Source organism: Brassica oleracea, unplaced genomic scaffold, assembly GCF_000695525.1.
Source record: "Brassica oleracea var. oleracea cultivar TO1000 unplaced genomic scaffold, BOL UnpScaffold01332, whole genome shotgun sequence".
NCBI lineage: Eukaryota > Viridiplantae > Streptophyta > Magnoliopsida > Brassicales > Brassicaceae > Brassica > Brassica oleracea.
In genome coordinates, this window is record NW_013617873.1 from 1,772 (window position 1) to 7,622 (window position 5,851).

A 5,851-nucleotide genomic window follows, 5' to 3' on the forward strand; every position below is an offset into this window, starting at 1 on the left:
ATATATATATATATATATATATATATATATATATATATAACTGTTAATATAAAGTGATGTTATTAAACCAAATTCTTGGAATTATTAAAACCTACAAAATTTCAAAATAAATCAAAAGTACAAGAATGTTAAACCGAACCCAAATTTACATATTATATTAATCAAATATTATATTAATAAAAGTAAATACAAATATTGATATATGTATAATTATATAGTAAAATACCTCTCATAATAACTAAATAAACATTCAAACATACCAACCATGTTGTCAAACAAAACATTAATAAGCAATGTATAAAACAAGAACATTTCCTATTTATTGTTATTTTCATTTCTAAATAGTATAATAGAGAAAAATAAGCTACAGTCAATCTATATATTTTACTTTAAAATAGATATTTCTATTTTCTTATAAAATAGTAATTATTTATTATAAAATCATAATTGTTATTTTCAAATGATCTTTTAACTTTAAAACTTTAATAGTTATAACTAAGACATACCATTTTGGAAAATACAGTTTTGATAATATAAAATCACATTTTTCTTTACTTTATAGTCTTTTAAAGAAATTTTAATCTAAATAAATTATAATTCTCTAAAACTCTTGAAAAAATTAAAAGCAAATAGATTTAATTTAAAACAAATATAAATAAAAGATACTTTTTGTAAATAAAAATAATATTTTGAAAATATTCTCTTTTAGAAGCAGATATTTTGAAAATATTTCTAAAATAATTCCATTGCCAATAAAAAAAATTTATAAAAACAAAAACAAATAATATTAATTTCTTAAACTTAGATAACAAATAAATGTTATTCTTGCAACTGAATAATAAGAATAAAAATGAAAATACCAAAAAACATTATTTTAACAAACAAATATGAATCAAATTTATTATTATTGGTTACATACCTATTTTAATATTAAAATAAATTTAATATTGTTTAAAAATATAAATCATTTTTTATTTTCATAAAATATTTTTATTATTTTAGTATATTGATAAATCGAATTATTATATGTGTATATATACCACCTAATTATAAAATTAACAAATAAAAAGAAAGATGTAGATAAACACAAAATAAATATATGGAATTATCTTTCTTTTTTCGGATATGTATTCCATTTCTTTTTGAGATATATTTATAATATTAATTTGTAATCAATTAAATAATTAATTATATAATTATTTATTATAAATTTATTCAGTCTAATTAAAATCAATACTATTAAAAGGGTATGAGTCTTAAAATATCTACCTATGAAAGTTGTTTGGACCCTTTCATTTAACTCATTATTTTTAGGTCTTACCTTAAACTTAGACTAACAATATGTTACCATATATTTCTCTAACAATAATATATTCAATTCCTTTATTTATTCAAATATCACTCCTAAATCCTAATCATTACTATTATTGTATTTACCATTTTGATTTTTAATCGTAAAGCATTGAAACTAATATTTTATATCATCACTTTTATCATATAATATATAATTTAAAGCAAGAGAATTTACACGACATATATGTGTACATTCTAACTTCCTCTTTCCTTTATAATAAAGTAATCATATCATATATAAAAAGTTTCACTAAAATATCATATCATATACTAAACTTTCAACCGTCTATAATTTGATAGATATTTTCATATTTAAAAATGAGTTTTCTAAATATTCCTTCACAAAAATGTAGAAATTCATTGGTTTTGTTAAAGCTAACCCGACTTCACGATATCAGTATTGATTATTTACTATTTTGAAAATTATTGGTGTAGATATTATACTTTAATATACTTTTCGTTTAAAAACGAATCAATACTATTAAATGGGAAAGAGTCTTAAAAAATTTAATATAAAAAAGTTGTTGGAGTCATGTATAACTATTTATTATTTTTTTGGTAATACCATTAATCATTCTAACCATACAATATTTTAAATATTTTTAACAGATCCTAATATTATTCCTTATGATACCTTTACTCAGAAAAATATTTCATCAACCATGTTTTTGTACAAAATCTATATCAAAAGGTTGTTTGACCTGATATGGACGTAATGGGTCCACATTTGTTTGGGTATTTAGGATCCTACAAAAATTCGAAATATCTAAGAAATCTGAAAATATCCAAAACACGAAAAGTACTTGAAACTCCAAACAAATACCCAAAAATTTTAAATACCCAAAAATTCAAAATCTTATTCAAAATCTGACACCGAAGAAAAATACCCAAAATTTTATCCAAATACCCAATTTTTTTTTAATTTGAAAATTTACCTGAAATCAAAAACTATAATCGTAAACCAAAAACTTAATAAAAATATCCATAGTACCGGAAACATATTCGAAATATCCAAATATACCTAATAAATACAAGATATTTATGATCGGGTCTAGGGTAGGACCCGGATCAAACAAATACATGCGGGTCCGAAAAAAAACCCAATAGGTTATCTTCTCTGGATCTGAACTAAACCTATATTTTCGGGTCGGTTCGGTTTGTGTTTTTGATCCGGATATAATTTTCATGCCTAAAAGAAACTTACGTAAAAGTGTAGATATAAAATCTCAAATAAACTAATTCATAGATTATATAACTGTTAAAAATTATATTTTTCGATATAATAAAACTTTGTATTATAATATAATCCAAAAACCTCGCGCTTGGAAAGTGCATGTCAAAATCTAGTTGATAATTAAAACTAATGACTGAACCCTAAAATCATGGATTACATGACAAATAAGCAAATTACTTCTCCAATAATAGTAAATTTATAAATTCGGTATTAAACATTATAAATTTGGTAGGTTATAAACTCTCGAACATTATTTAAAATACGTTATCCGAGAGTCTTATATATTACCTTCGCGGTTTCAAACTAGACAACTAATATTTACGTACATGATAAAAGGAGACAAGTATAAAAGTGTCCACTAAGAACATTTAGTAACATCCACATACAACCAAACATTACAAACAATCTCGCTAACCCATAAATTCATATTACAGTGAAACCTCTATAAAATAATAATGTTAAGACTATACCAAAACTATAATTTTTTATTAATTTATAGAAATATTAATTTATCGATATACTAATTGAACAAAAAACTCGATTTGAGACTATAAAATTATATTATTTTATAGAGATTTTTAGTGTATATTAATTAATAGAGTATTAATTTAAATAGGTTATACTGTAGTATTCAATCGATTCATTTTTATTTTCATACTTAGTTATTTTTATTGGTATGGTCATTTCATTTTATTTAGTCGTTTCTACACATTTGTAATTGCCCTTCTGAAATTCCACTACTATTTTAAAATATTATAGTACTTTTTTTAACTATTATCAGATTAATGATAAAATTATTTAAAAGGTGGAGTGGAATCTAGTGTTTGTAAACATGTTACTTTATTTGAAAGTAGATTCGTGTTAAATAATGCTATTTCCCATAATTATATGTAATAAATTTCAAACATTTTATTAACTGGTAATGATATATTTTAAATAACATTTAATTATTAAATAATTATATCCAAAGAGAATAATATAGGATTTGTATACAGTACTCACTATAAAGTTCAAAGTTGATGTTATTGATTTTTTTGTTGTTTTTAAAAGACTGATGTTTAAAACTTTAATTAGTATATCTTGTTTTAAAATGTAAAAATATGAATGGTATAATGTTTATTAAGAAAAAAGAAATAATAACTTAAGTTAAACATATATTATTTCTTAATATGCTAAACATACTTCATATTTGGAGAGAGTATGTGCCAATGATAATACTGCATCTACAAAATCTATCAAATATAACGGTATCGTTCCATATTAGTTTATGTCTCTTCAACAATCACAGATTCACTTGAACATATGTCTCCCCTTTATAAAAAGAAAACTTTACAAAGTTAAATGAACTTTATAAATCCCTGGTACGAGAACAGTCTATATATAAATAATTAAATGAACTCTACAAAGGGCTAAACGCCTAAACCAAAACCATCATCGTCTAGAAATGTCAAAATCAGTTATAGTTCATGGGCCGCCTTAGTTCAGCTTAACTTTTTATGAGCACGAACTCCACTTCTAAGTTCATTTAATAAATAATTTTAATAAGTAAGTTTAAATCAGATCACGAATTATATAAATGATATTTAATGAAAATAAACCAATTCATGGGATTGGTCATTTTTATACTTAAAATTATATATACACATATTTGATAACTTCTTTTTAAACTCGAAAGAGATTGTAAAAGGATGAGGCGATTTGTAGAGAAGAAAGTCTCAAACTTTATTAATCAAAAACCCCGTTCTAAGAGAACACATACGTTCCCTTCATATAGGAATGGCAAATGGACCGCAGCCCGCGGGCCTGGCCCGTACAAGACCCATGCGGGGCGGGTTTGGGCAGAGATACTGTAGGCCCATTTGTGAGCGGGTCTCGCGGGTTAAGTCTCATGCGGGTTGGGCCTTTGCGGTTTGGGTCATTGCGGGTCTTGCGGGGCAGACTGAACCCGCACCACTTCCTCTTTTGTTGTGTCTACACCTGAAGAAAAAAAGAGAGAGACGAAAATGGCGATTCATGTTCTCTGTAGCCGCGACTCCATTGACGAACACCAGAGGAGCATCCTCTTTTGTTGTGTCTACACATGATCTGTACTAGGAACTGGCTAAACAGATATGAAGCTTATGAACATAGTAAAATATTCTCATTATCATATAATTTTGAGAACCATGACTATAAACGGCGCCTTGGGATGCGGGCTCGAGAGAGTTTCTCTCTAGGGCGAACTTTGGATGCACCGTGTGTTGTCTTAGAAAGTCTCAAACTTTATTAATCAAAAACCCCGTTCTAAGAGAACACATACGTTCCCTTCATATAACCCTAATAGATAATTCCTATTGTAAACTTGATTAGGAAAACTAACTTTAAAGATTATCACTAATAAAAGGAAACACAAAAAATAAAAGGAAAGCCTCAAAACACAAACGTAATTCCTAGTAGCCTTTGGGCTTTGGATATGCTACATCATGTCCAGACTCCAGTTAATGAATCCTTGAGTCCGGGTGTGCTACATCATGTCTCCCGGGGTAAAAAAAGCTTCTTCCTCGAAGCTGGAACGTTGATAACGCAAGCATGCTGATGTGAAAGTTATAGAATGTATTTATAGATCATGTTGGAACATGCAGTGAGACATGATACCTCATTGTCTGCATAAAATCAATCACCAATGCACGGAAAATGCTTCGCTCATGTTGAACGGAGGGAAAGTGTACACAAACTTCAACACTTGATTCCATAACATCCTTTTCGTCATCAGTAGAAGGCACATAGGTGAATGCACGATCAATGTGTACTAGCGCCAAAGTATTACACCATGGCCACACAAAAGGCAAATTTCTTTCAGCGATAACAACGAGCACAGGTTAATTACCATGACGAGTCAATAGACACTGAACTTTGAGAGACCAAATGTATGCTATTGTTGACTTGCACCAGCTGAACTACACTCATCTTTACGGCAAGGTCTCGTATGAACCCCTCACAACCCTTGAGAAAATCTACCTGGACCCTAAAATGGTGTCCCTTTTTGTCCACCGAAACGTCATGGTAGCAACCAGCATGTAATGATGTGGTCGAAAAGCATACCATGTGCATCACTGTAGATGTTGGAGAAAAAAGGTTGTGAATCCACAGAGAACATGAGAACAAAGACTCACCCTTATCAAGCACGACAAAGATCAAGAGATAACCCACTGAAGACACAAAGCGTGGTGAAAAAGTAATAGCACTAGCACTGCGTACTTTCTCAAGCAACAAATTGAAAAGGGC